This window comes from Staurois parvus, unplaced genomic scaffold, assembly GCF_062004578.1.
Source record: "Staurois parvus isolate SC_StPar_1 unplaced genomic scaffold, SC_StPar_1.0 ptg001162l, whole genome shotgun sequence".
In the NCBI taxonomy this organism is placed as follows: Eukaryota; Metazoa; Chordata; class Amphibia; order Anura; family Ranidae; genus Staurois; species Staurois parvus.
The window spans coordinates 3,576,159-3,586,430 of NW_028318958.1; positions in this window are offsets into that span (position 1 = coordinate 3,576,159).

A 10,272-nucleotide genomic window follows, 5' to 3' on the forward strand; every position below is an offset into this window, starting at 1 on the left:
GCCAGGCCCGTAATCTGTCATGGGCCCCTGTACCGCCTCCTCATGCTGCTGCCAGGTCCAGAGTGTGTCATGGGTCCCTGTACGGCCTCCCATTGCTGCTGTCTCCATCGCCACACTCTGCCATGTGCCACTTTCAGGTCTTCTCACACTGCTGGTGGGTTCCATTTTGTCATAGGGTGCTGTATGGCCTCCCATTGCTGCTGCCTCCACCGCCACACTGTGGCTCCACACTCTGGTTTTGGCCCCGTGACTGCCCAAATGAGTGAAGTGTGCGGTGATTCTAAGATCGACGGCACTCATCTGCATGTCATACTGACTGACAGTATTAATTCTCTTCCCCAGCAGACTCCAAGGGCAAATTTAAATTAAAGGTACAGTGTTCTGCACTAATATAAAGGCTCTCTGAAGCCTAGAAACCCTTTTAATAAGTTAAATTCGCAGCGAATAAATTCACATCGAATCGAATTTATTCCGCAAATTCGGCGAATCAGCCGAATCGAATTTTTGAATAATTCGCTCATCTCTAGTATTTTGCCCTGCACAGCATGGTATTGTAGTAGCAACTTTGAGAATACCAGGTATAACTCTGGACACGAACCTGAGGAAAACAAACTTTTTTATTTTACCAGCTGGTACTTAGTCAGACTCGTGTCTGAAAGCTAAGCAAGTTGTAAAAGCATCTTACATGTGTATATACCAATGATTACATCACAATGCATATATTTTCTCTCATTAAGATATGTACTAAACAGTACAACATATAACATTTAGCATTTTGCTGTTAAACCGTTTCATTTCACTGTCTATATTTCCAAAGGATGTGTGGGGGAGGGAGTGAGCTAAGAGTTAGTTCTTTACTTTTGCAAACTGTAAATGTTAAGGCCTAAAGGGGAACTCTGCAATATTTGAGTGCTGCCACAGTATGTGAACTTCAAGTTACTATATTCACTTTGAGTGAATCTTTCAGTCACTCAACCCCAATGAATTCCTCTGTTTAACCTCTTGGTGTTTGCTGGAAACCTCTAGGCAACAAGTCACCAAATGAACTGCCAATGCTTTCCTACTTATTACAGTGCAACTGCTTTAAAAGCCCAAGTTCTAGGCTCCATAACCCTCCACCTTCCCAGAGGATTCCTTCCCTCTTTGGTCCCCACCAGGATTATGAAATGCTTTTTTTTCTTACCGTTATCTGATGTGTTCTGGATGGTCAGATGACATCCAGGGGCCTTTTCCTCTTTGGTCTTCTCCCAGTGCCACTCTCTGTGTCAGGAATCAGCAGCAGGGATGGCCAAAACTGTGTAGCTACACTTAGGAGACTGAGACCAGACTGTGTATGGTTTAAGTGAGATTTATTTACAGAGAAACCTAACACATCCAAACACCACCAAACAGACAACAGAATAAACACAAGGATATAAGTGAACCATACCCCAATGACAAAAAAATCTAACTAGCAGCAAAACAGAATAACAAAAAACCTAAATAAAAATCTGACTATATGCAATATATACCCAAAACGGGGAACACGGATTAACTGGGTAAACTGGAGATGCAGAATGGGAAGGGATAACTAGGACTGGGATCAGGAACAAAAGGAGCAGATAAGAGGCTGTAGGGCACAGGATGCAGGACAGGAGCAAGAACAGGGTCAGGATCAGAATAAATGGCATGCAGTCTCAAGCAGCAGAGCAAAACACTGGAGCTAGGGGCATTAGTAAGGGAGGACCTAAATACCCTCCCAGCAGCCAGCATCAGGTGGAAACTAATTACTGAGATCTGCTGGCTGCTGGTAGACACCCAATGGTGGACACCCGAACTACAATTTTCCACTTTGGGAAGCACAATGCCACCAGTAGGTGATCCAGGTCCTGACATTCTGCATCTATACACTGTGAGTACACAGCGCCATTCCTTAGGGGTAAGGCAATGAAACCCTGCACTCATGGAATGTCCTTAGTCTCTTGGCTTGATTGATGTTGGGCCTCATTCAATGAAGAGCACTGCATACATCTTGTGGTGAAGAAGATGAACTGCTTCGGGCAGCTCTGGGCTGATGATGAGTATTGTATACAGAGCTTTAAAGTACAGTATGTGTAAATCTAATGACTAAAATCTTGTACAAGTGTAGCACCCTCCTAGGTTGTTAGTGGGAGCTAGAGTCCTATTAGTTAGGAGTAGCAGCCTGGGTGTGATAGTTTGCACGGTCAAATTTTGGTCAGGAGCTGAGAGGCTTGGCAGACCAGCTTTCTGAGGCTTTTCCCTGCACTGCAACCTGTTCAGGTCAGATGCAATGCTTTGACCAATCACAGCACAATTGGGCAGAGCTAGCAGTGACATTGCCGCTAGCTCCACCCAATTGTTTACATCTGACCAGCAAATGTCAGATAGTGGCGAGTGCTCCTTAGGTGGGGACGGGTCTGCGGGTGTCGTTTTTGTTTTGTTTCAGCGTGCTGACATAGTTGTGACAATGCTGGACGCCGTGATTGACGATGGACTACAATGACAGAACCTTTTGCTTGGCTTTTTTTTTAATCAAAGGACTGGTCAAAAACTCCCCCCAGGGATGATGTCAGGCCCAGGGGTGGACTGACCATTCAAGTACTCGGGCACTGCCTGAGGGCCCGGTGTCAGTAGGGGGCCCCATGAGATGCCCCTGGTATCTTTCATAGGCTTTTTTGGGTGTGGAGGTGAGGACACAGGGGCCCCATGATCCCCTATTGCCCTGGGGCCCCATGAGTTGTCAGTCCGCCCCTGGTCAGGCCGTAAACCGGAAGTACACGTGCCACCATTTTGGATAAGGGATTTCTGCACATTTTTTACAGCAAACATTGTACAATGAGTTTTAACCCTGTATTGTCTCAGGACGACACATTTTAATGTGAGTTTTACTAGATTGTTTTAAATAAAGGCTGTTTTGAGCAGCAATACTTCACTATATTGAGATTTTTTTCACATGGATGTGGAGCGATTTGGAGATGTTTAAAAGTGCTGGCTAATGGTGGTGAAGATCTGTGTACCAGTATACCCTCCCGGGTTAAAGGGGAAAGCGCAGTTTGACATTGTCATTACGGGATAAACCTGGAGGTGAGCACAATAGAGTGTTGGAAGTGGATGAGCACTAAAGGGTGACACAGGAGCACCGTACATGTTTATACAGTAGTGTGTTACACTGGTCTATTTGAAATACAGCGGATTTAAAAGGACAGTTCACTATTTTTTTTGATCATAATCCGATGACACATATGCTTGGTGTATTTGGATCACAATTTGTGGGATATACACCACACAAGTTCACGTGCTGATATTCAAGATTTAAAGAGACAGTTCACTAGCAAGGACATTTTATCTGTATTTGTGAGCACAATTTACTCAGAGCACCGGTTATGTGCAGTATATGGAGTCTTATATGTATGTATTGGTTAGACATTTGGTATAGCACACATTGATTTTCACAAGCTCAGTCTTTTGTTTTTTGCCCTTAATTATTTCGAGCAACAGGTTCTGTACATTGCACAGATGTGCCTCTTTGCAGGTATGATTATGTCAGTATTTCTGTGCTCAAAGCGGTACATTTTTTTGCATGGAAATATGTTGTTTTTTTATCATAGGCCTGTAATTCTTAGGACTAACTCACTGAAATCTGTCCGAACAAGAGTCTAGTAAACATCCCGGGTATGATAAAATTTGAAACACGAAAACATAAATTATAATATAATAAATAATCATAAAAAATAATATAATAATAAAAAATTTAAATCAATAATGTAATCAAACCAAAAACACAGAAATTTTGAATATAGCGCCAAGTTCACACATCACCGAGAGAAGTCGCAGAATCATTTTCAGTGTCTGATGACGAATTTCCCCACAAATCATTATCACTCAATTCTGCAAGTAGTTCTAATTTACTATCGCTGTTCTTTAGCTGGTCTAAAACTGATTTTGATGCTTTTTGGACGCCATGGACGTTACTCAGTTTCCAGGCAGAACGAACGATACAAATGCAGGCAGGGCACAGGACAAAGCACTCGGGACAAAATGTATGTGAAATGGTTTGATACAGTAATGTAATACTATCAGATTTTAGTGTATTGAGTGAATGTCAAAATTTTTTAATTCCCGCCGGTTCTGTCCCCCGTACGTCCCGATGCTTGCAGGGAAATGGAACCTGGAAGACGGATGCCGGCATCGGCCGGAGGACATGGCCGCGGATGCTGCAGGGGGGACATCGCGGGAGCGCAGGACAAGGTCAGTGCAGTAGGGATCCCAGAGCAATGCTGCAGTGTATTCCCGAGTGTAGCTCCGGGTTACTGCTTCTGGTACTGAAAGTTAACCCCGAGCTACACTCGGGAGGTTAAGGGGACCCTCCAGGCGTGATATTTAAAGGAATTTTCCTTTTTTTTTTTTACTTTAAGCAATGAAAAATGACTGCCCCTTTAAAAACAGTTCATTTTGAAAATTTTTTTTCACTGATTCATATTCCACAGGGCATTACCCGAGGCCCTATACCCCTTTTATGGCCAATAACTTGCATATAAGCCTTCAAAATGGGCACTTTTGAATTTACAAGTTCCAGTCCTGTATACTAGCATTGAGTTTGAAGTTCGTGGTTGAACTTTCGTTATGTTCGAATGTCCGACCACGATCCAAATACAGGGATGTTCGGCCCATCACTAACAATGAGGATGTGGGGGATCATGATAAAGATTGCACAGAGAATAAAAAAAAAAAAGTGAAAACAAGTATTTTATTTTAAGAGTTCTCCTCTATATTTTTTCATTCCCCATCTTTTGCCCCTTGTACTTGTTTTATTTTTTTCCACCACATTTTTTGTTTGTTGAAATAATCTATGCAGAGAAGCCTTTTCTTCATTAGCAACGTTTACAAGACTTGGTAGCCTATGTCCTACTACATAAGCAGTATGAAAAACTGACCTTGTATTGCTATTTTCTGATAAAGTTGAACCAACTGTAATGTTCAGAAACTATACAATTTATGTATGACAAATCTGTTTCTTCCCCATCTGCTAACTTGTTTTTTATCCAATAGAAATTTTTTATTGAATAATAAAAGTTTTAACACATCTAACTTGTTTTTAAATGCCTGACTTTATATTGGAAAAATCTGAGACTAATAAACAGTTATTGTACAAATTAAAATGCAGACACTCTTTGAGTTCTATATTGCTGTAAGTTTAGGCCTATTGTGTTTTGGGACATTGCCTTTTCATATGAACTATGTGTTCAGGGACAGCCCGGCTCATTTTAGATATAGGTAGGATCAGGTTGGCTGAGTGACCAGCTGTTCCTATTTTATCTCTTGGGAAAGCAAGCAGCAAGACCTCACTGCTATACGTCTTTCCCCACTTACCTTGGACTCTGTCATTCTCATCCTGCCACAGCAGCAGGGATCTTGGGTGTTCAAACTTCTTTTTTGGCATTTTGCATAATATAACAAAAAATTAAAGAGTAATAATGGAACACCCCAAAAGACAAAATGTTTTTTCAGTGTTGGATAGAGTAGAGAATGAGTAGAACCTTGGCCAATTTTCATTTTTTCCCCTTTAGTCTTTATCCCATTAGAGAAGTTTGCTATTAAAGCAGACTTTCAGGATAATCAAATCTAAAATCCCCCCCCCCCCGAAAACTTACTCATTAACCTGTATAAGAAAGATGCATATACTTATCTATTTTCAGGCCACTCTGGTCTGGTAACCTGATCCAGCTCCCCTGTTGCAGCCAGCTTCAGGGGAGAAGCTGACAAAGGATGGGCCATAAGAGCTTATGGGTGACATCACTGCTCCTAGGAATTCACACCATTGTCAAGAACTCTCTCCTCTCCCCTGCAGCTGGACCTGGCTAACACAGGGGAGTTGATTATGTGACCAGGCCAGAGCAGCCTGAAAATAGGTAAGTATATACATCTTTCTTACACAGGTTAGTCAGCATAGGTGTTAGGAGAGGGGAGGGAGCGTTTGTAAGATTAGTTAGGTTATCCTGGAATTCTACTTTAAATCCTGGTTCAAAGAGCAGTAATGAAATCTCTCTAGAACAGGTGTCCCCACTGGAAGATTTCTTCTCTTTTCCTGTTCTTGTGACAGCCATAGCATTTTGTACTTGCTATCATTTTGTGCCCTAGTGACAGTGTACAGTAGGACAAATAGTTACGGTAAATCTTCCTCAGAAGAGACACACAGAATAATAACATGATAGGGTTCTAAACCTTTGAAACAACACGACATAGTGGTAACTGACCATTACACCTATACAAAATTGTTGGACATCCAGCTCCAAAACCACTGGCATGAACCTATTGCTAGCATTACCATCAGGGCCAGGACAAGGGGTGGGCAGGAGGAGCGGCTGCCCTGGGCACAATTATTTATTGTATAGATGGGGGTGCCTTCATTCTATTACAAGGCTGGGCAGTTTGGCATCTTTGTCCTGGGCGCTCGATGACCTTATCCCAGCACTGATTACCATAATGATTATATCAATGACAGTACTGCCATTTTTACCATCTGTCAGCTTTAACAAATTAAAGTTTAATAGAATAAATAAAACAACCAACTCAATACCGTTTTTTAAAAGCCACTCGCCCTCCTCTACACCCCCCCCCCTCCTCTACACACACTCGCCCTCCTCTACACACAATGCAAACACACGTTGGATGTACATATATACTAAAACAACAATTGTGACACACACTAACCACTTTCCCACCACCCTATAGCGGATATACTGCTACAGGGCGGCAGGGGTGTGCAAAATCATGTGTATATATACGTGATTTCGCATTTCTAGGTAGGGGGCGCCTCCGAGCTGGTGACCGATAAGCATTACTGATGGAGGGAGAGAACTGCATGTAAACAAGTTCTCTTCCCTGTCAGCTCCTGGGGAAAAAAAGGATGTAAGTTTAATTTGGGTGCAGCGTTGCATGACCACACAATTGTCAGTTAAAGTAACGCAGCGTCGTAACGCAAAACATGGCCTGGTCCGGAAGGGAGGTAAATCCTCTGGAGGGCAAGTGGTTAAAGTGTTACTAACAGCAATTTTTAATAATTAAAATAATAAACATAGTATACATATCTGCTCTGTGCAAAGTTATTGCACAGAGCGGCCCCAAACCTTCTCTTCTGGGGTCCCCTGCCAGTGATCTTGGCTCCCCCTCTTCTCTCTGTGCCCCCATAGCAAGCCACTCTGTATGGGGGCACACATGTGTGCTCCCTCCGGAGCTGTGTGTGTCTGTATCTCCATATTCACAGACAATGCAGCTTAACCCTGCCCCCGCTTCCCCCTCACAGCATTTGATTGACAGTAGCAGGAGCCAGTGGCTCCTGTTACTGCCTAAGTCCCTGTGTGAAAAGGAAGAGAGGAGAGAAGAGATTCAGACATGCACAGTGCTGGATCGATTGAGGACTCCGGTAAGTATTTAGGGAGGTGGGAAAGGACAGAAAGCTGTAAAACTATTTTTACCTTACTGCAGGGAATGTTGAGTTGGAAAACAATTTGGCCTCATTGGCCTACCTAATCACAGGCTATCCCCTCTTCAGTCTATCATGCATTCTACTGCCAGACTCATTCACATTACTAACCATTCCATATCTGCCACCCCTCTCTGCCAATCCCTCCACTGGCTTCCCATTGCCCAAAGAATAAAATTAAAAAATTAACAATCACCTATAAAGCCATTTATAACTCTGCCCCAAATTACATCACCAATCTTGTCTCCAAATATCACCCAAACCGTCCTCTCTGCTCCTCCCACGACCTCCTGCTCTCTAGCTCTCTTGTCTCCTCCTCCCTTGCTTGTCTACAGGACTTTTCCAGAGCCTCCCCCATCCTCTGGAACTCTCTACCCTAATCTATCCGACTATCGCCAATTCTACCCACTTTTAGGAGATCTCTGAAAACCTATCTCTTCAGGGAAACCTATTCTTCCTTCAGCTAATAACGGAATCTTCTATTTCTCCTATAGGTTCATCCCCCACAGTTGTTACCTTTTGAACCACCAGCCCCTCCCTCTTAGATTGTAAGCTCCAAGGAGCAGGGCCCTCCTAACCCTCTTGTATTGAACTGTATCGTTGCTGTATTGTCTCCCTTTATATTGTAAAGTGCTGCGCAAACTGACGGCGCTATGTAAATCCTGTATAATAATAATAATAATAAAATAACCACTTTCACGGCACACGCTCGTATGAAATCAATAATTCTAAGGTCATCCATAACTGTTAACACTAAACTGATGAGCTGTGAAGGCTTTCAAAGCATCACCTATGTAAAATTGTGGGTACTGTCATTTTTTTCCAATTCACAGGCGCACACAATTTTGAGGCTTGATATATTTGGTATCAACTCTACACAATCTTGAAGGGTGGCCGTGTTTTTCTGACAAGAGTCTGACTAAGCCACATACCAGGGGTACCTTGTCCAAAGGCACGCTCATCAATGCCCAGGACTAGGCAGGAATTGCAGTCATGTGTACTTTCTAACATTAAGGCAATCTCCCTTAGAGATGAGCTAGCAGTGCAGGTAGAATGACCCTGAGTTCCTCATAAAGTGTTGTCCCATAGCTCTACACACAGTGATTTCAGTATGTTGCATTTGGAGTGGCGGGCCTCACCATCTCCACCAGTCAGCATACCTCTGTTACTTCATTCCCAGTAACAGAATGAGATCCTGGAGGACATTTAGCGTGGATCCCATGCGTATCCTGTGTTAACCCTTCTTCTACCGTACTGTAAAGTCAGGCTGAGAACCTTCATGATGCTGGTCTGCTCCAGATTGCTATGGGAATCTGCCAAGGAAGGAGTCAGATGATGACCCCCTCGCTATTGGAGTGTACCTCACCTTACCCAGGTACCACTCCTCAACTGGTTGCTGGTCTTGAATGTGTACTTAGTTACCATTAGCAATGACCTTGCTGTTCCTTAGCATACTGTATTGACACTGTAGTGTGGTGTTCCTCATACCCCTCTAGTGCTTTACAGGCTCAGGTTATATGAATACGCCAGCCCCAGAATACGCCCCTTTGAAAGGACTTCAGACCAGGCTCAGTAAAAGTTAATGGCCTTTACTGTTCATCTGTATTGGGAAATATAATAAAAAGTACAACTACTGACCAACCAGGATCAGGTGTGGTGTGAAAACACACAACTTTAAAGTGATACTAAACCCAGGACCCTGCATTCACTATCTCTGGTCTCCCACAGTACACAGAACAAGGAAATGCAATTATTTTAGTAAATATAGATTGCTAAATACCTTTTCTCATCAGCAGGATATAGCAGTCTTGTGACTTCTATTGATGTCTAGGAGAGCACCGGTTAATGCTTGTAGGAGGAGTTTTCATTCCCCCCAGATTGTCCTATGAGGCTGCATGACCCCTGACCCTCTGTCTGGATAGTGCTGATTGGCCCTGTGGTGATCACATGCACTCTCCCAAGGAAAAAAAACTCTAGCAATATACACCAAACTGAGTGCGTGCAGCTTGCTCTCAAGGCTCTGTGCTATCAGCAGATGGATTGGGGACATTAGAGGAAGGGGAGGATCAGAGAAGACAGGATCAACCATCCTTTTTACACAATGCGGAGGTTTAACCCCTTAGACTCCACAGTGAGTATGACAAGTATGCTTTTCTGCATATACTGACTGATTTTACTGTTGTGGGTTTATTAACACTTTAGGTCGCAATTGCGGCCCTTTTATTTTTCTTTTCTCCATGTTTCTTTTTATGTTATGTATTTATGCCATTCTTATATTGTGAGAATTTGAGCCGACAAGCTCACAAGTGTTTTTTTTTTTTCTTTCATATAACTCCTGAATGTTATATGCACTCTTTTGATACAGGTCGTAGTGTATACTTTGTCTTCCTGGCAATGTGATTGTAGTACTATTGCAGTGGTTGTAATGAGCCCTTTCACTGACCTTACCTGTAAGTTTTTTTTTCTCTCATTTTGTGCATTTGAAAACCATAAATAAAGATTATATTAAAAAAAAAAAAGTTTTCTGTTTCTTAGATCACCTTAACTAATAGATGGCCCAGGCATACTTTATAGGTGAAAATTCATTGTGACAGAGTCTTTAGATGGCGCCATAGTCCATAGTTAGTGGCATGGTTCATAGATGGTGGCACCCCTGGGACTCGGTATAGATGGAAGACGAGCTGGTCTGTCCTGGAAGTGGGAACAACAGAATCCTATCACCACACCGGAATGCACGGGGACTCGGGTAACCGTTCCTGAATCTCTGCTCCTGTGAAATAGCTGGAGAT